General features: G+C 36.9%; 1 protein-coding gene across 19 annotated transcripts in view; it reads right to left on the bottom strand.

Annotated features, from left to right (window-relative positions):
* ATP10B (ATPase phospholipid transporting 10B (putative)) overlaps nucleotides 1-22,184 on the bottom strand; it is a 227,591-nt gene that overhangs the window by 145,143 nt on the left and 60,264 nt on the right. For 4 of the 19 annotated variants that reach the window (XM_085591039.1, XM_085591040.1, XM_085591041.1 and 1 more), the window contains one exon: nucleotides 1-22,184. This exon is cut by the window's left edge; it is cut by the window's right edge and continues 26,658 nt beyond it. The exons of the other annotated variants lie outside the window; for them this stretch is intronic. The gene's annotated coding sequence lies outside the window, so the exon portion shown is untranslated. 19 annotated transcript variants of the gene reach the window in all.

Below are 22,184 nucleotides of genomic sequence, written 5' to 3'. Positions count from 1 at the left end.
ACAGTGTGTATTTCACATTAATCTTTCCAAAATTCTTCCATTTTGCAAGCTGAAATAACTGCTTCTATTATCTTCTCTGTTTTCATGCAGACAGTGATGCCAAGACTTCCTCCTAGTCTTGATCAATAAGAACAAGAGATAGCAGCTCTCTGGAGCCCCAGAAGAGGGTAGGTAATTTCTGACTCACACAACACTTAGATGATGTCTGAGATAAGATGAACACTCATCTGAACAAGTTTCCCTATACAGAATACTAGCAGAACATCAAGGATTAAGCTCCAGCTGGCTCACTGATGTCAGTACTATGATATTTATTTCACTGGGGCATATTTATCCTTAATTAATAATAAACCATTTTCAACAGTGTCAAATGAATGTAAAATTAAGCCACACCACCCTGTTGATAATACATAGTTATGGCCATTAAGCTACAGCTGAAAATATCTGCAAAAATCTGATAAGGTCATTGCTGGACAACAAATCACTGCAACTTCAGTCCATCCAAATCATTATACAATCCTCCCACAACTCTGGGTTTGACCTCTGTCATCAGAGAGTTCAGAAAGAAACATACATTTTTGTCTATATGAAATCAGTGCCGAAGTAGTAAAACAGATAACCCAGGTAATATCACACAGTAAGTTTAGATTTACATGAAGAAAGATAACAGGAAAACTAGAATGAAATCTGCAGAACCATGCAGTAAATCTTGTTGGATTTTCTTGGTTGCAGGAATAAGCCCAGGTTCCTTGAATTATGCTATAAGTAAATAAAAAAAGTTTTCTTACTACCTGCCTGTTGCTGACTTATGGGTCCTTTCCACAGAGATTTCTGCCAGCAAAATGAGCTTCAACCCAAGTTCACAGCTGATAGAAACTAATTTGAATGTGCCTCACAATTGGTGTGAATTAGTGGAGCCCAGCTGACCTCTAATTTGAGAGCTTCTACCACTACAGATTTGCATTTAGAAATTACGCATCAAGTCAAATTCCAAATACTTTCATATCCTTTCCAATCATAGAGACCATAAGGAGTGTGTGTGCTTTGGCCTTTCAAATGTAATTATTAGTCAGAAAAATATTCCGGCTAAATGAATATCTCGCTCTCGCCATATTTTATATTTTCTAGTTCTGCTTCACAATGCTTTTCCCTCTACTTTATATTCCAGAATTCACCTTCTTCTGTTACTACAGCTGAATTTAAAGAAATTATTTTAACACTTGATGAAATAACTATTCAAATTTCTTTTTCCTTTTGATAGTCATGTATGTATTTCAATATCAATGACCTTATCCTTTACTCATAAGCAGAGATCTGGCTCTAAGTTTATGTAAACAACATCCCAAACCCAAGCACATAAGTAAAGCAAGCCAGTGTTTGTTAAAGGGCTTTCTAAACAAACACAGAATTTGCTCCAAATAGCAGTAGACAGCAAGAATGGAAATGGTTAAATTTTTCAGGATGCCCACTCAATGGCAAAAGATTAAACTGGCTGTCTTGGAGCTAAATTAATTGGTAGGATGTATTGATGAGTAGATGCCAAGCCCAAGTCCCCAGAGATTCTCAAACCTTTAAAGTCCTACAAATGCCTCCTGGAAAGTGTTTAGAGCTCTCAGTCTGTATTGCAGGAGTCAGCCTCCTCACTTGCCAACATACATGCAGCTGTCCCTGCATCACCTTTGAGCCTCGAGCTCACTTTTCCTTCTTATTCCCTCTGGGGTTATTCAGAACTCCTTTTATTTCCTTTAGCATTGTGGAAGTTCCTTTATTTCTCCCCCCACAAACTGGTATTTATCAGGAAACCATTTCTGGCACCCAACACCTACACAGCATCCTTTCTTTCTGTTTTTATCATATCTATGACCTTAGAATGTCTCCTGTAGTTTTTCCACCTGACACTGCTGCAGCTACATGCCAGATATCTCCAGGTATAACAGATGGTGGAGGAGCTGTCTGTATCTTCAGAGTCAATCTTTTCAACAGGTTATGACAGTTTATGGAACTATCTTTTTTCCCTGCTTTTTCTGCCTTTTCTTTATTATTTAAAAAACAAACAGCACCTGTGCTTTGCAGCAAGCACTTGGAACGATGAAGATGTTTGGGGTGGTGAAGGGTTAATTACAGTTTTGATGTGTGAGTAGATGTGAAGTAGTTCATATTACTAGGATTGAGAAGATCTGTTTCTTCTTTGTAAAAGTATCATTTAAAAGGTCTGTTCATTACAATTTCTGCCCTTAAAAGCCTCTCTTATCTCATAGTATGGGAGAGAGGGGAGAGGAAGAAATCCAAGCTCTACTTAGCATCTCTATTGCTTTTTAATGATCTCTTTGGAGTCTTAAATGATCATTTTCAGAGTTTCACATGATCCTAAGCGTCGCTGCTGGTTTTCATGGCTGTTAGCTCTCTAGCATTTCCAGGCATCAGCAAACTTTCCTGTCTAAGCTGGCAAGGATAATAGTTATATCCATCACAACAGGAAATCAGTGACAATTCACTGAGCTCATCCTAAACATCCTCAATGCAGTTCATTACTTGCAAGTCCATAAAGTCTGTTTTTCCTATGCTCAGTATCAATCTGCCCCATTTCAGCTCTTCCAAACCACTCTTATACTTGGAACAACAAATGCTGCATACTCCAGACCAGTGACTTCAGTGCCTGTGAAAAGCCACTGCCTCTCATTTGGGCCCTTTCTCTACAGTCATCTATCTTGTTTTATAGTCAATTAATTAAGCTGAGTTTTATTGTCTGCTAAATTCTATTTTTTTTTATATAGAATTGAACAAATAAAAATTATTTTCACTTAATTTTTTGATAAAAATTATACCATCTCCTTAGCAACCTCTTCTCTTTCACCTGTTTCCCAGGATCTCATTATAATTTCATTATTTTCTCCCCTGTTAATATTTTATTTTTGTTAAATGTGTCCATGCCTGCTTTCACATGTATCCTCATTAGTGTCTAATTTATTAGTATTTAATTTTGCTAGAAGTATCTTGAATATAGCTTTACATTAATCTATATCTCTTATAAGTTTATTTGAAATTAGGATCAATGCGTATGCTTTTCTGCTTTTACTTCTCATAATATGACAAGTACCCCAGAAAACTATGAATTGTTTATTTTTTCCCCAGGAATTTTTAGCATCTGCTTAGACTTTTATAAACTGATTTACAAATTCTAGTAAAGCAAAAAGCAAATTATGAAAACCCATAGCTCATTAGTTCATTTCACATTTTGTATCCTCTAGGAAACTAGAAAACAAACTATTAGAAATACAAGCAATAGATGCTCTGCGAAAATGAAATACAAAGTGATGTAAATGAGTAAGAGCTCATTTTAGCAGCATTACACACATGTAAATGCACAGAGTTACCTGCTTTAAGTTTAGATGCCCCATGCTGATCATCTGAAAACTGATGTTAAAACTGCATCAAGGGAAACACAGGCTGGACATCAGGCAGATATTTTTCATGGAAAGAGTGCTAAAGTTCTGGAATAGCCTGCCCGGGAGGTGGTGGAGTCACCATCCCTGGATGTGTTTAAAAAAGCCTGGATGTGGCACTCAGTGCCATGGTGGAGTTGAGGTTTTAGGGCATGGGTTGGAATCAAACTTTAAGGTCTCTTCCAACCTTGTGATTCTGTGAATTCTATGAAAACATTTCTCCTGCTTTTCCTTTGGGTGCACCCTTTGGGTTCCTGCCAGGAGGCATTTCACTGCACAGCCTCAGATTGCAGAAACATGAATTGTTATGCTGCTTTTTCTATTTTTTTTCCACCCAAGTTTTTTATATTTAGGGTTGAACGGGAAGAAAAAAAATATACCATGTGGAGGCTTGTTCAAAATGAAATAAATTTGTGACTTTATTTACAATGGTCATAAGAGACTTCCTCATGATATAGCAACACATCTCCTGAAAGTAGAGACTCAGCTGAAGTTCCAAGTCAGAGCATACCTCCCCATTTTAATAAATAAAAGCAAATTGCAGGGGGAAAACTTTCTCCCCTTCCCTTGAAGGAAGCAAAACCTACAACACTGGCAAAATCTGAAAATGCTGTTTTGGCCCAAACTAAATGCAAAGATATGTAGAAGAACAAAAAAAAAAAAAAAAATCTCAAAGCTCAAACCTACTGTTGTCTCTATTGAGAGGAAGCAATAAAATCCAACACTCCCTCCTCCACTCCTATAAATTTAGCACTTGGCTAAATTTATTGAGCAGTTATTTCCAGGAAGCTTTTTCCACAATCATTCTGTCTCCTGTTCCTCTCACTACAGTCAGCAGAGCGGGGAGAAGTGTGACCTTCTGACAGAGGATGGCACTGAGAGGAGACAGAAGAATTAGATGACAACTGGGCACAGAGCCATCAATTCTCTAGCTGGAATATTTTGCCTTTCAAGGTTTCAGATTAAAAAGTGTGAGTAGGGGTAAGGAAGAAGGTTTAAAGGGAGACTCTGGAAGAGAGAGAGAGAGAATGGGGCAGGGAAAGCTGCAATGTAAGCAATATATATAGGTCTGCAGGGTGCTTTGTGTGCCCTGAATGGGAAGCTTATCAAAAAGATCATAAAGCTGTTCTGACAAGATAACACTGCGTGGTATCAGGAAAAAAAGGTAATCTGTTAACAGATCCTTACAAAAGGCTTTTTTTTTTTGTTACATAAGTGCACTTGGGCATTCATAAAGTGAACATGGCAAACCTCCTGATGAATGGCTGAAAGTTTAAATGGTTTGTCTCTGAGCAAACAAAATGCTCAAGGAGAAGTTGGTTATGAAAAGCAAAAACTTTTCAAAGAGCAGGATGCTGACAGGTGTTCAGTGTCTGTCAGAGATATCAATGCTGTTTTCAGGAAATGTTTAACTCTTGTGATTATTCACTTTCTATGTGTGACTCTAGGGATTTTAGTATTTTTTAACTTCTATTTGTGTCTGTGCTTCCTCTGTTCAGGGCAAATAATGATTAGCATCTTTATTTCATTGAAATAAAACTTTTTTTGGAAACTTATGTGACTTACTGCTTTCATTGGTTTTTATCAGCATATTTTGCCTCATATAATGCCACTTTTATATCTTCCCCTAACACTAGATGCAGGGCATGGAGTCTTTTTTTTACAGGCTTGAGACCCTATTAGGATGAAAAAGAATAACCTCTTATGCTTTAAATATAGTTTTAACCCATACTTATCAGTGCAGATCTAAAGTGTCAGAATTATTTAGCTTGCTGTAAAATAATTACAAAATCACCAGGGACTCTTGAGGAATTTTTCAAGGAAGTAAAAAAAAAATTCAGGGTGCATGCCTCAGAATTTTGAAGCAAGGATATAAGTTACTTGAACTGAAGGAAGAAAACCTGAAACAGATCCAATGTCCAGGCTCTGCTGTGAAGGAGAACATGTATCACAATAAATGTTCTTTTTCAAAGTTAACTAGGCAAGAAAATGTTCACAGTTCACGGTAAACTGTTAAGAGAAATTAAAACACTTTTTCTTACATAAGAACATAAGGAATGGCCTGTTGAGTAAGATATTACTCAGTGCTGTGCTCTGGGCAGTGCCATACAAGAGAGTTTTAAGAGAACAAACTTTTCCCTTTTGCACAGTGCCCTGGCCTTGCTGTTCCCTTGCACCCCATCCCACTGTGTTCGTGCATCTCGAGCACACATTGCTGCAAGGTTCCTTTTAATGAGCAATTAAAAATTTAGTCCTTTCACAGAAGAAATGTGTCCAATTGCTTCTACTCCTTGCTGGCACTGTTCAGCTGTCACCTCAGCCTGTTGTGGCAACAAACTCCATTCAATTTGTAAACATCTTAATAAAAAAGTGCATACTTTGTATTAAACCAACCTCCCACCAGTCCAACCAAGCCATGTTTCTTCTAGCATCAGGGGATTTGATTAACACTAGTTCTTAATTCACTTCATTTTCATTACTTTGTGGCTCTTGGCTGTGTCCCCTACTTTGGCCTTTTTTTCTCTAGACTGCAGAGTCCCAGTTTTTTAAACTTTTCTTGTAAGACCATGTCCACATCCTTTCACACTGCAGTGCCTTTCTTTGCGCTTTTTCTAATTCCCCCAAATCTTGAGATGCAGAAAACAAATCTGCCTATAGCTGAGCACACCAAGGTTTCATTTACTCACAAAGTGCTGCTTCTCTCTTATTCCCGTTTCTCTTCTGACTGAGCACACAATTTTACCACCTTTAAACCTCCTAACCTGCCTTTTCACGCTTCTTACACCCCTGATTTTGCTTACATTTTGTAAGCCTCTCAGTCCTTCCTTTTCCAAACCCAAATGTTGGATCTCACTGAGCTCTGTCACACACAGAAGCCTGAGCAGACACGTCCCGTCCAAGGGCAGCCTTCAGCAGCTGCCCATGGGCTGCTGTGCCCAGGAACTCTCAGTTACTTCTGTTTTTTGTCTCTTTGCAAATGAGTGGGAATCACAAGAGACCTGCCCACATCAACTCCCAAGCTACTAAAAAAGCCAAACCAAAACAGGTAAATTTAAACCATATAGGAGTGTGGTTTTATTTTCATGCTCAGAAACTTCCCTTTTGGTGTGTTGGGAGGAAGAAAGAAGAGAAAGGCTTTGGAATTAATTAGTAAAACTGATTGTACTTAACAAAAGAGGATAAATGTCAAGATTATTTTTTCCTAAAGGCTAAGCTTACCATGAATGACCCTAAAAACCTAATGAAGTTTTCTCTTAGAATGTGATCTTAGACTCCTTTAACAGTTCCATCTATACTACAGGGAACTAGAAACCACTTAATGCATACGTGAAATTTTGAGCAGAACTCCCTAAAAGGTCACAAGTATTTCCTCCATATATTGTACAGAAAAATTATCTTTAGTGGGATTTTTTGATAATTTTGAAGACATTTCTCTCTAAAACATTGTTTTGATTATCTGTACACAAAAATTACACTTTCGGCTTTGCCTGATTCAACCAAGAAAATCAGCACATTTTTTATTTAAGACTTTGGTCTTTGTAGCAAAGGTTTGTTTATTTTAAGCCTTGAAGCTGTTCTAGTCAGCTCTCCTCATGCTGAGAGAAAAACATGCTTCATCCATTACTATCTCTCCAAACCTCTTAGGAGATAATTAGGGATTGCAATTGATTGCAATTTATTAATCAGACAGTCTGCTATAACTTTTTTCTTGTCTTGTTTTCAAACCATAACTTTATAGTTGCAGAAAATGACATGGAAAATGGAAATCTAGCCAGATTTTCTTAAGTGCAACTCATTCTAAATCATTCTTGTTTTCTTTTTATCCCTTATGTCTTGTATAATATTTTTAATGGATCTTGGAAAAGTGTTCAGTTACATTGTTATGGCACACAGCAAATTTGTTTCCTATAAGAAAACAGATAGTATTTTATCCACCCATAGTACACCACTGATTTTTCTGGCTCACGCTATCCTGTAACTTCTACAGCCCATCTGTATAGTTTATGACTGATAAAAACCCCAAATTCTATCTCGATATTCATGTCTTACCATTAATTTAGTTACTTAGAGCAAGTTTGAGTGTAATGTTCCAGTTATTGCCCAGACAAATATATTTTTGTGGAATTAAGCAACAGTCAGCCATACACAATTTTCTGAGGGAAATGCATATTTAGAAACAGACATATGAAAACATGCTTAATTTAATTTTGTTCTATTGTGTATGATAGCACTGGTGAAGGGTTTTCACGACATGTTTAAGGATACCACGGGGACACATTCCACTGGCATAATATCTGTGATATGCCCAACAGCACTCCAAAATGAAATGGTGGCTCTGATCTCTCAAACCAGAAAGCTACAGAACAAAAAGCATGAGCTCATGTTCTGCTATCTTTATTTTGTGATCTGCCTCAATATCAGTTTCCTTTTTAAATGTGTCAAACCAAGATGACTAAAACCATTCCTCTCTCTCTTCCTGCTGTACTTCAACTCTTCCCAAGATTGAGAAATAATATACAGAAAACCAGTCACCCTGAAACACTGAACAAGCTTTAAAGCACCGCACTGGAGTTACGGGAACATTGTGCTGGGCTTGGGAGCTTTTAGGACAGGGAGGCTGAAAGGTTTGAGTTTCATTTGTCTCAAGTTGAAATTACCCCTCTTTTACCACAAGGTACACCAACCATTGTTTCTCAAGTGCAGAGGTCCTTTCAAATTGGTAATACTGTTTTCATCTGGCTGGCAGATATTGCTCATTTCCAGCCTACCAAAAAGAGAAAAAAGCCCTCAGGTATGCTCCCCACTCCCAAATGTCCCTCAACTACAGCAATAAGTTCATTTATTTCAAATTTAGCTTCTCCCACAAAGAAGAACTATATAGCAATATATCGTTATAGGAATCATGTGCCAGCTTTCTGACCTAATTTTGTTCCTCACAAATCCTTTTCTTTGGGAGACTTGAACAAAACAGCATCTCTCTCTCAGTTGCTATTTCATAAAAAACTCAAAACGACACAAACACCAACCCGCTTTTTTTTCTTTTAATGGACAAAGTTATTCTGATAGAAATTTTGAACAGATATAGTCTTGACCATTTAGCAGAATGACATTGTCTAGCCTAAAAGAGGGAGAGATTGAGATCTCAAAGTCAGCACTGCACTTGCAGCTCAGATCTACAGCAGAAATTGCAATGTGAACTTTGATCCTGCCTCATCTTTCTCTCCCTCTTCTCCAGTAACGTTCAATGTATTGAACATTCTTCAGTTTTGAGCCATTTTCATGTTTCACCTGGTTTCTTTTGCCTGAAAACACATGTACATCTGCACTATATCACTGTAATGAACTTTTACTTCTATAAAAGATTTTTCTTAAAATTCTTTGCAGATCTAGAAAAGAGTAAGAACATTTCATTCGACTAAACACAAGAAGTACCTGTGTAAATCACTGGTTTTGGTGCCAGTCAGTTTTGCTGAAGATCTGTCAAAGATCCAGCTCCACAAGGATGAGCAGTCCTGCACATGATTGTTACAGGAAATGAGTGTTTAATTCAGTGTAGCATTTGACATTACTGCTCAGTTTTGAGTGGGGCTCTCTGCAAATCAGAATATTTCTTCTTTAAATCTTCAAGGATTGAACGTTGTTGAACTGAGCAGGGAAATTAAGAGCAAGCCACCAGGTTCATTTTGACCATAGGACTATAAACTGGTGTTTCATTCTTGTTTACTTTCAGCAGGAACCCTTAGAACCCTTCTGAAAGTATTTTCATGTGGTTGGTACTATTTCACTGGTCTCTTACCACTTATAAGTGCATGTTTATATGCCCCTCTCCTCAGTATTTCACACTGGTGGCACTCTCTTAGCACAATTACATTAACACACTCTTACCACAGTCACATTTTTCTTCTCATGTAAAAGAAGAAAAAAATTATCTGTGCAAACTAAGAGTAAAGCAGAAAAGCATGACAGGAGCAGGTTATGTTGATAAAAATTGCTATTCAATGCCAAAAAACTCCTACGGGTGTCTTTGTAAAGAATCACAACTAACTGCTGTTTTATAAAAAACATTTTTCCCCTATCCTAGACACTATCTCTAAATACAGAAATCCTGGGAAAAAGCATTTTAGCACATTAGAATATAATAAGCATCTAGGCATTTGAGCTAAAGTTAGGGAATAATCAACATCCTCATGAGAAATGAGCATTTTCTCTTAATCACAATATGTAGCAGCTGACTGTCAAATAGATGCCATTGCTTATTCTGCCAAAGAGAAACCTCTGAGCAGTTTTATTTTTATGGAGTCTCTCAGTCTGAGGAGAGTCACATATTTGTGACAAAGAACACAGGCACAGAAGAGAAGCACACTGAGGTGGAGGTTGCAATACTCTTGCAATGGTCATTCTATCAAATTTTATATTGTTTTGTTTATTCCACGGTATTCTTGAAAGCTGAAGTTTGTGAATAATTGTAAAGAATGAGAATATCCTGTACAGAAATGATAGGGTATCATCTTCTGAAATTTTGTGTCAGCTCACTTAATGCAAGAATTTAAAGATTCCTTATATATACACATATATATAAAAATATACATAAATACACCTCAGATAGGAAGAAACATTGATATGTAAAATATTCTCAGATTAGGTGAAGCTCATAAATTCACCAAGATTGCCATTCTCTTATAATCTTCCACATGGGATAGATTTCAACGATCTAAGCAATAATTCCATTAGAATGGGAAAACATTAATTTTGGAGAATATACAAACTAGATCTTTACATGAAATTAATTGATGAATTTTCTGGTCTCTATAAAAATAATGGTATCAGAAGGGTACTCAGCAACTGAACTGCCAATATTGCCTGCCTGCAAGTACCTGCCATCAAGAGTTAGGCAAGTCAGTAATTTAAATGCAGGAACCTAGCCCCAGGGAAACAGTGCCAGGAGCAGCAATTACTTTTCCAAAGTTAAAAAAAAAAAGGTAGAGTCAGCACTGGTGAGGTGTCTAAGATGGAATATTTTATGCCGAATCCAGAAGACAAAACTCATTAGCACCATTTGTCCAGCTAATATAAGTAACAATTGTGGAAATAATTTTCCCAGCTTGACAAAACTGAGCCATTTTTAGAGTGCTAACTATAATTTCCCTGTTTCTAAAAGCATCATGGATATATAGCATTTCAGAGGCATTTCTTATCCAAGGTCTCTTTCATACATTCTTAACTAAGAAAACACAATTATTAAATCCCTATTAGTACAATCAAATTATTCCAGTTTATAAATGAAGCAAGTTTATATCCTACTCATGAAGAACTTTTATGAAGCATTTGTAAGCTTAGACAGGTTTTTTGTTTTCTTTACCTAGCACAGTGGGCAGAAATGAAATAGCTGGTTTTTCTATATGCTTCTACAGTATAAATAGTGTTTAAAAGAAAAAAATTATAATTTAGCAGCTAGCAGAAGATTTTCCAAATCATCTTTAGTAGCCATACTAAAAAGACAATCTGAAACATGGTGTGGAAGAAAAACCCCACAATTTAAAAAATATATCCCCTATATTCTCATTTCAAAACAGAACCAAAGGAGTTAAGGTAAAAGCAAAGAGAATATGCAACAGAAACTGAATTGCAGTCATCAGCATAATGAGAACAAATTGTTGCCATGTCCAGGCTTGATTCTATCTGCTCCCCTTTCCTGCCTCTCCCAGCAAATGACAGTAATTACTGCCTAATACTGCTTTTGGACAGTGTATGAAAAAGCAGGGGAGAAAAGGAAAGACTAGAAGCTCAAAATCTAGCAAAATATTCAATCCATTTGCTAGATTTTTGGCATTAATAGGACCAGGCTCACTCAACTTTTTAATTACCAAGAACTTGCCATAAAGTGGAATATATTTATACTATGAAGAATCTACAAGGGCTCTCGATCTTATGGAAACTCATATGTGTAAGCTACTGGCAGAATTTGTCTCTTTATTTACTGATATAAGATTTGGTATAAAAAGAAGTTTAATAAAGGTCTTATTTTTCATCTAACTGAAAAAAAAAAAGCTGGATCTCACCTCTTTATGTGCCTGCTTGAAACAAACAACACTGATTGTAGTGAATAATATCAGTCTGTGGCAGATCCCTGTGATGTTGTATATGTCTATGCCACTCAAAAACCTATGTTAGGAGAATGAGTTATTATTCTCCATTAACATGAAGAAATTATTGAACAGCATTAATCATGTGAAATTCTTTGCACTTGACTCCTTTCAGTGCTACAAGATCAAAACCTAATCCTTTCACTGCATCTCAGTTGGAATTTACAATATCTATTTAAGAACCAAGAAAAGCACTGTAGATAACTGTATGACTTGCAAACATATAGCTTTTGTCTCTGCAGTGCTGAGTTATCTAAATGAAATGAGTTACTTCAGCCTGGATAAACAGATCTACAGTTCAGGCTGTTATATTTTTCTCCAGGAGCCGATGTGCTCCCCCTCTGACAGCAAACAAAGGAAAGCTGCAAGGTAACACCTGGCCATGGGCAGCAGATGGGTACAAATTGAATGTACACTGCCAAGAGATGCTGATTCTTCCCTCATTCCAGTCAACATCCTGTAAGGACCCCAGAGAGCAGGACCAGGGGATCAGGGGTGGTGCAGAACAGAGGAAAACATCCTGCACAGGGAGATTCTGGAGATGACCAGACAGTGCTGATGTTTTCTGCCATGGCTGCCCTCAAACCCCAGCTCTGGGGTCCAAAACCTCACAGAGCATCAGGGATTTCAGACCACACTTCACTGCCAAGAAATGCCTTTTGCTCAACTCTCACAAACTGTGCTTGTTCCTAGCCTTAAAGTGTAAGGCAATCTGACACAGGCACCAAAATTCAATCAATTTTCTTTGGTTTGTTGATCATGTTATACAATTTCTATCATCTCTCCACATTTTTCTGCCTGTGCAAAGCCCTAAACATCACTACTGAATGGTGATCTGGTCCTTGATATACATTCTTTTCTACCACTTCTGAACACAGCAGAGATTTTGGAAATGGCAGCACTTGCAGAATATACCTGTGTCATTTTGGTATTTCATGTGATGTCTGCTTCTGAGAGGTTGTTACAATGTGTGGAGCAGACATCAGGGACTGAGCAACATGTAGTCAGGTCAGTCATGCAGAACTGAAGATCAGCAGTGCCTAAGAATGATAACTTGTTTGCCACATCAGGACAAAAATCACTGAATGCTATACCAAATGATGCAGATGGTGAACCTATTAAAATTTATTGCTTGATACCCAGCCAATTTCTTCTACCCTGGATGTAAATTGACATGATAATCAAATGCTATAAACAAAATTAGAGTGCACTGTAGTACAGAATGATATACTAAAATTTCAAAGCAGTTACCACATAATAGCTACTGCTTCATGATTTCAAAACTTTAGGAAAAAAGTTACTTTCCTTGGCATGAATTACCAAAAGTATTAGCTAGATACCTTAAAAAGAAAACCAAACCACAAAAATCCAAAATGTAGATATTCCACAGCACAGATTATTTTTATTATGATGAAAACAGGAGCAGATTCACTTCCTTTGTTTGAAATTTACACAATAAAAATTTAGGCTTTCCCTGACTAATGTGCTGTCAATGCACAACTGCCTGGTTTGATTTGGCTCAAGACTTGCAAAAGCAATCAATCACTGAAATGCCTGACTCTCCAGCTGAATGCACTGCTTACAGAGGGCTGAGCATATGCTTTAAGGAATAAAATCATTACCGTTACCAATTTCTCCTTTCTCCCCCCACCCCAAACAATTTTTTGTGCCCAGAAAAAACGGAAGCTTCCTTAGAAATACATTTATAACATCTGTGAAGGACATGTCCTGCCCTCTCATGATTCCTCTCATATTAATCTTTCCATCTGTAGACCTACTATTGAAAGATGTGTCACATGTCACCAGTAAGGTTAAAAAAAAAAAAAAAAGCTATTTAATAGTAAGCACAATTTGACCTAATTCATGTAGTTCTTTTCTAGACTGGAAAAATATTCTAGTCAACAGAAATTAGCCCACCCTGTCACCATCTCCTATTGAAACTAATCTCTGTAACACTACAAAGGAAAAGTTTATATGTGTAATAATTGAAACAAAGGTCCATAGAATCACATGTGAAACATCCTGTATTTCTCTGCCAGTTCTTGGTGAGACACACTCGTAGAGAAGCAAACAAAACTGAGAATCTGCTGATGACATCTCCTGCCTGTTCAGGGATGTACAGAACTGTGAGATTCAACCAAGCTGAGATGATGAAATGTCAGACATTACCCTCAAAATGTGCAGGGGAGTATGTGCTGCACAATCAAATGAACTTCTCTCTTTTTTTGCTGCTGAGTTCCCCCTGCCTTATTAAGGAGCTGTTGGTTTTGCTACCATTGACTGAAACATTGGAGCAATTCTGCTGTTGAGCAATTCCTTCTTCTGCTTATCTATGCAGCATCTGTGTACATCCTGAACCTAAATTAGGCACTCTAGAGAGGGCTGGAAGGGAAGAACCAATGAGGATGACAGGACAAAAGAGCAGCCAAAAAAATTGTTAGAATTGGAAAATCCTTTAAGAAGTCAAGACTACAAATCAACACAAAGTATGATTAAATAAATGTTTTCCAATCAAAAAGTCCCTAAAAAATTAAAACAAACCCAGGTCAAACTAATTTTTTGTTGTACACTTTGTTTTCCTTTTCTCTGCTGTTTCATTATTTTCTTCAACCAATGACAGTAAGGGAAATGGACCCTGCCATTCAGTGTGGCCCAAGAAATTATGTCCCTGCTCTTTTCTTCAAAACTTTTTCTGAGGAGCTGAATAAATCCAACACAGAGTAAAAGGGGTATTTATGTGCTAATACTGTTGAAATTATGTCATTATGCTGCCTAACTTCTAGTCCAAGTACCCACTGACAAAGTTCCCCAGTGTGAGTAGGTTACATACAACCATGTTGCCTGGAAAAAATGTGAAAAACAACCCCAGAATTTGGCATCAGAGATTTAGATGACTACATACTCTATTCCATGACAGCTATTTAAGATAATCAGCAATACTGAACTTTACTAATTATGTACTGCAATTTGTGTTTTGAATACAAATAGGATTCATTTATCCTTCCTTATCCCTAACATGGAAAGTATAATGAATAATAGGAAGGATTAGGCATTCAGAAACTTAAAGTAAAATTCTGCTTGCTTATCAAGGAAAAACAGTCCTACCAAACTGGCTTGCATGCCTTTTTTTTTAAACTGTGATTTAATATTTTGGCCATAATAGAGAAGTATTATGTGATATTTTATAACTGGTAACAAAGTATAAAGTATTTTTAACTTACTTCTCTGTTCAGGGAACAGAGTATTTGGACACTTTTTTTTTAAATGAAACCAGTGAAAACACAGAACATTACTGTCTTGGCAGAACACAAAGAAAGAGATTTCACCTTAGACAGCATTATTCAGAAGCTTTGTCAGTCTTGAAGTTCTTCTCAGAACATATTATCTGAAAGGCAGTTATTTTTAATGGAGAAATATGGTTCATAAGGGAAATTAAAGTGATCCCTTGCTTTCCTTTAAATTCTTCAGATGCATTGATCATGGAGTAGATTTTAAGGCTGTGATAAGTGCAACTGCCACGGGGTGAAATCCCTGACACTTATGTGCACAAGAGAGGAAGTGGGGCATGTACCCAGGCAAACCTTGGTAAGGTTTGTTTTATTTGCATTTCTACATTTTCACTCCTATAAGGCAATTTTCAAACTGTTAAACCAACTGCATGGATTACCTGAATGTCATCTCTTCCTGTTCCTAGCCACAGTAATATTTGTTTGATGTGAAGGTGTGTTGAGAACAAACATAGGCATCATAATGCCACTTGACCCATTAACACATCCTTTTCTTTTATATATTATGAGAGAAATTATTATAAGTTATTACCATTCATTAACTTTAAAAGCTAGATTTCCAAAGCATGAAGTAATTATTTTCTTCTGTTTGAGCCAAAGTGATGAAATGTAAAGTCTGGTAAATACTATTATATTACAGCAAATAACCTTAGACCCTATCTATCTACTAGAGATCTCAAAGCACCATAATCTGCTTCAAAACCAATTCACACAGTGCAACAGTCAACACTAGAGACTGCACTAAGACTGCTACATCCATGCAAACATTAAACAGGTATTTCCTATTTCTTCAAAGAACAATGGCTGAGGGTACTGTACTAACCAACAATTACAGCATAATAGTTTAAAAGTTATTTCTAGAGCTCTTTTCTCTCCATTACTGTCCCACATCCTGTTTTCCAGCTGCTCCATTTCCCTAATTTTCTTTGTTCCTTCAAAATAATGAAATTAATTTATATACATATCTACTAAGTAGTAGATCAGAAACTAGGACCACGAGGTATTTTTAGATTTGAATAACTTCTCCAGTTATTCAAACCACCCTAGTTAAATTAGAGAACAGCTACTTCAGCAGCATAGAGGGAAGGTTTCTGACTCAGTAAAAGAAAAGCTGTAACACTGAATTTATTCTATTTGGTCCACAGAGCCTTGGTTTGCTCAGCTGTAAAGGATTAAATAAGCCTCCAGGGTAACATTTATGATGAAGTGCATAATGCTGGAGAGATCTAGGTGATATTTGCCTGAAGATTGTGAGAATTGTGTCTCAACTGTTGAGTGACCTAAGTGAAGGCACAGAAAAGGAAGCAGTAAGGAGAAGAATGTGTTTCATGCTAACTGACCTCAAACTGCAGATGAAGAGCATCTAAGATTCCCCTTTGTGCCATTTATGTTCTTTATTTAAACAAGATTTTTTCTTCATTGTTTCTCTATCTTTATAGCTCTGTTATATAATGATATTGACCCTGAAAAGCACAGGCAGAGAACTTGTGCTCTTCACACACACACCAGGGGAGGTTTCTGGCCACTTCACTGCAAAGCAGGGGTGGAGTGGGAAAATACAGTCAGGTCTCCCCCCTGTGATTGGAACACTGAGCTAAACAGATCCAAGTAAATGAATTCTTCCAGAATTCTCTAAACTCCTGTAATGATATTAGCAGCTCACAAGTTGTCTCCCCTATAGTTCCATACATCTAGTTTTGGAAAAGAGATACAAAGAAATCAAGCACATGAAGAAACTTTTAAATGCATAGTTTTGTTTAACAGCTAAAAATAACTGAACGGAAGGCAAAGGAACAAAGAACTTGTGGAGAAAACTGAAAAACTATGGTCAAGCTATCTTTGCACTCTGAAACATCATCCCTGACCTTTTTGTTCAAGGCCATATCCTAAAGTCATGTTTGAGGCTATAAGCCAGGGAAACAGTGAGCGATAATTGCAACTTTTGTTAGTATGAATGTGTATTTAAAAGACAATGGGGAATGTTTGCAAGACAAATTATGCCAGTTTATGAGAGATAATAACAGCTGGTTGCTTGGCATTCATAGACTGCACTTTTGAGTTATGTGCACAGCACCAGACCACACACATATCTGTAAAGCTGTTTCTGGATCTTAAATCAAGTCATTGTGCCTTCAGTCAAGGTGATAAGAGTTCATCACAGAAAAAAGATGATCTAATTAATGATTAGTGAGAGCAGGGTTATTTCTCACCTTACAAGGAAGCCATGAGTCACTCAAGCAGGTGAGCTGTGAGCCCACACTGCCAAAGCTCAGAGACAGGTGCTGTGATTATTTTTAGAAACAGAACACTGCCAAAGAAAAATATGCAAGCCAGGTTTTGAGTGGGGATTGGCATAGCAAATGAAACAGGAAGTGTTATTTATGCACTGAATCCCTCTTAGTAGTCTCCTGTTTGCTACCAGACATGCGACCACCATCAGAAAACATCAAGAAGCACAATCCCGTGCAGAGCCCCATCCTGCACTCCCCCAGTGCCTGACCCACAGCTCTGCACCCTGAGGGACCTACACTATTTGTACCTCTGGGTGGTCATGAAGGAACAATAGAACTGCTTCTGAGGATGCTAAAAGTATATGAACTGGGATCACAAAAGAGATTAACACACTCTGAGGTGTTTTATGGTAAAGCAAGCAAAAAACTCAATTATCCCACAACTTCTGAATGTCAGTCTACAACATCTAGCTCTCCTTCACACTGTCTGGGGAAGAGTGAATGTCCAAGACAGCTGTAGTCCAAATGAAGCTGGTCAAAGGGGCTTCATCTATTCTCATTATTAGAAGGGGATGTTTCTCAACCAAGCTATTAACTTCTGAACTAACTTGACAGTAATATCCCTTGTCCATCCATACTGGTATACAGAATAAAAGATCACATTGTGAGACTGCAGGAGCTCCACCAAGATATGGGTGGAAGACAAATGTTATTAATGAATAACTCAGACACCATAACTTTCAAGGGCAAAATTAGTTAAGACACAGAAAACAAGAACACTTACATAAAAAAATTAACTTGCTCAGTGCATTTCACAGGGTCATCATCATTCTTTCCTTTCACTGCAAGTACATTAATATTGTCTTTAACCTAACCAATTGTGTGCTGCTTGCTTCCCTGATAGCCTTGCATGCTCATTAACACAGGATTGATTCTCTCTTCTGGCCTCTGTTACTCAATCACTTGTCAGCCTTATCTCAGGAGAACACATAATCACTGTGGCTGAAAGGGTCAAGCTTGTCTGCTTGGCATATTTAAACATGCCCCTTGTAAGTGCTGTCTTCAAGAACAAGCAGCTTGGCAGTGATGTCTCTGATGAGATTCTGGATTGTCACAGGATTATCATCAAAAAGGGCCTATTTCACAATCTGCTGGCAAATTCTGTTTATACTGTTAAATTCTAGAAAAAACACAAATAAGTCTGGGTTGGACTTGAGGGTGCTTTTTTTTGTTCTAGATGTGCCATTTTTTTTCCCCAAAAAAATCATTCAAGCAACAAAAATGTTCATGCACTGAAGCCTATTCCACCAGAGTAATTTCCTCTGGTAGACCCTGCTCTTCTGAAACTAACTATTTAATTACAAACTTTGTTAGCTTCTGAGAGGTGACAGAAACTTAGGTAGAAAGCTAACATGGTATCAGAGGCATCTTGAAATCATGATGAGTAATATCTGGTTATCTTTTATTTCCTGACAGAATAGTGTGGAGAAACCCCTCTCTATGGATCATGGACTTTTATAGGCAGGTTTAAATCAGACACATTCTTAATGATACCTTCTAGAATGTTATTTATGTTGAATATTCCACAGTTAAATCTTATAACAGACCAAACAACACATTTAGAGCTTTGTAAATTGTTTCTATCACCCAGAAAATTTTATTTGGACAGGAAAGCCCTTTCAATGTTAGTCTTCAACTGCAAAGTGGCTAAAAAACATGATTGAAGCCCTTAGTGTAAAAGCTGTGCCATAATGCCAGGTTATATCACTGTACAGTTATCACTCAGCTCAGATATTCCTGTCATGGATCATTAGCTAGGTGCTAAGGAGACAAATGGCAGCATTTGCCACGTGACAGTTTGCACTGCTTTTATACACAGGAGCATATTTTATCAACAAAGTACAAATAGTTCTACCTTCCTGATTTGTACTCTTCGTGTTTATAACAATTCCATTAAGGTGCTGAAGTAAAAAGTTTTACTAGAGAAAAAATTACTTTCTTATAAACAATTAGCTCAGAGTTTAAAACTCCAATTACAATTCATCTGCCATAATGGCATTTTCCAGATGTAGTTTACTATCCTTGAACCTCAGATTTTCTATTTCATTTCACAGCTCTTCTGGAACCAATGAGTTAGTGTTTTACATAGCAGGTTACAGTAGTAGCCGCCACAAGTTTTTCAGTGGCTGTTTTCCTTTGAAGCACTGTATGATAACAGGTCAATGCCATCTGCTAAGTCATTTAATTTTGCACCTTCAGGAAAGGAGTGGAATAGAGCAGACTGTAAAATGGAGAACTGGATTTGGTTTAGGATGGTTATATAGGTCAGATATAGTGTGTGCATTTACAGTGGCATTATTCATTTCACTCCTGTTCTGTCACATTAAAACACTGTCAACTGCTACAGGATACTGAGCTTGCCCAAATCACTTGCATATTTTACAGCTTGGAAACAGCTTCTCTAAATTATTCAGATGTGTATTTTTTTTTATACTTAAGGCCATGATGGCGTTTAGATATACGCTTACATATGAGGTTAGGAGAGAAACTTGCCACTCTTCTCCTCAGGTGAAGGTGAGGTTTTTATAAAAAACCACCAAACAAAACCCAAATACTTTGTCAGAATTTTAGTGTTAGTTGCAAGAATATAGTCAGATTTAACCAAAATCTTTTTAAGTACTTAGTGGAATTGATTACTTAAAATTGGCACACAGGAAATAATAATTTAATAGGTTCCAAGGGTGAACATAATTAGAAAAATAAACTGTGTCCAGAAATTAATTTTTCTACTCAATATTATCCAATGAATTAAGGAATATTTAAAAAAACATTGAAGACATTTATAACTCATGTTCTTCCAAGGCCTGCAATACAATATATGCAAGGGCACAAATGCAATGTATGAAAATGTATGAGTTTAGATCAATATCAATTGCTGGAAAATAAATTTTACTTATACTTCTCTGGTTACTTCATAACCTCAGGAAATAATTAATTGCAACACAGGTGGATTTGAGTAATTGGGCTGAGTTAGACTATCTGTAACAAGGTCAACAGCTTTACTTTGAATAGCCTCAGATTCCTTAGCTAAAAATAGATTTATGGGATTCAATACAGAAAGAATATATTTTACAATGGAAATAGCCAGGCAAATATGGTAACTAATTAGCTGAAACATATCTTCAATTGAATCTTAAGTAAGAAGCCTTCTAAGAAGAGTGTTCTACACAATCAATCGTATTTAATATATACCCTGAAAATTAACCTCTCTTTGAGCAAGGGTTAGTTATTAAAAAATGTAAGCACACAGCAGTTGCTCATTATTTAACAAAGAATGCTATTTTTTAATGTACATTCTGCTGTTTCCTCTGTATTCCTTGAGATAAGCAGTATAAGTAATAGCAAATAAATAAGAAAGCTGATACAAACATATCACAGTGAACTTAATGTAAAGAAGCTGCAGTATTATATGGATCTGAAATCAGAGAGAAAGTTTATCTTAGCATAAAACCAACCTATTTATGACATCGCTATAAACATCACATCTGCCTTTGGCTTCCCTCATGGTTAAATTCAAATTAGGTAATACAGAAATACTTGGCACATTATTGCTAAATGAGAAGATATAGAAAACATCCTCACAAAGAAGCAAACCTATCCTAAAAAGGGGCCAGATCTTCCTTCCTAATGAAGAGGAGACTAGAAAGTTTAAGAGACAATCACTGCATCCATAGCAAAAGAAGTGAAACTTTGGCAAAGGAATCCAAGTCACAGAGAGCCTAAAAGACAATAGGCATTGACTTAAAAGAATAGAGTCCACAAGGATAAAATCAAGCAATGTTTGGCCATGACAAGTAATTAAGATAATTTCTAAAGATAAACTATTCAGATAGTGTTATTAAAAAAAAAGAGAAATCTGATCCATTGGGTTGTGAAGGGTTATGATGGCAGATATAAATCTCTGAATGCAAGGAATTTTAAGGGACTCTTTCTTTTGAAATTAGGTAAATTGATAAATAGTAATTTTCCCCTCCGTATGCTGTTTTTTTTCATTCTACCTAAGAGCTTTGCCTGTGGGTCAGAGGTTCACTGGTGCTCTTCTCCCAGACAGTGGCTCAGTGTAACTGAAATTTCTGTAATTTGACTACCCATTTAATGAAGTAGATTTCAATTTTCTTCAGAATCTACTATCCATTTTTTTTTTGAGGACCCCCGCTTTTATAGGGAAAGGAAATATTTCTTCTTTTCTGCTGCACCATGAAAGATTCTTTTCTTTGCCACGTGCTTTATCAGCCATATCCTTTAACACAGGTGGACAATGGCTCTCTGCTGAGAACCTTTCACCCCACCAAAACTGGTCATTAGTTTTTCACTGTGCTGCTGCTTCTTTATCTAATCCTTTGACCACTTCACTCTTGTGGTCTTTTGACAGCTTAGCCAAAGGCTCTGTTGGGAAGGACTTTGTAAAATTTATTTTAGTACTCAAAACAGACTACCTCAGTTGGATTTTCCATGCTAGCTGTCTTACTATCAGCTCACAGAATGTAAACAGTTTTTCTCTGAGCCATGACTTCACTTTTCAGGTTTTGCCAAATCTCCCATTCTTTTGTACTCATCTCCATGTCCATTAATTCTACTTATTTGGTCAATATGGACACCAGACTTAAATTCTAGTTCCTGAGACACCTCTAAAATCTGACATAGATTGTGTGACACACTAGCCACTGTTAGTCATCTTCTTCCACACTTGTCCAACCAAATGTAACATGCTACTCAATAGGTCAGCTCTCCCATTCTTAATTTCTTGTCAATTTATGGATTAATACCATTGCATTGACACAATGTATCTAGATGACTTTCTATTTATATTGTAAAGAACATAAATTACCAGAAAAAAATCTGAGACCTATTTTTCACCTGAATCAATAATAGATGGTAAAGACCATAAATAACAAGGCAATAAAGGAGGTATTCATCTCTGATTTATTCTTTCCATGTGCATTGAGTGTGTAGCAATTCCTGAGACAGAGGATGCATTCAGATCATGGTTTTATAGCCACAGGTGAACCTGTTTTCTAT

Source organism: Lonchura striata, chromosome 13 (genome assembly GCF_050655825.1).
Source record: "Lonchura striata isolate lonStrDom1 chromosome 13, ASM5065582v1, whole genome shotgun sequence".
NCBI lineage: Eukaryota > Metazoa > Chordata > Aves > Passeriformes > Estrildidae > Lonchura > Lonchura striata.
This window is presented reverse-complemented; position numbering and strand designations above follow the sequence as displayed.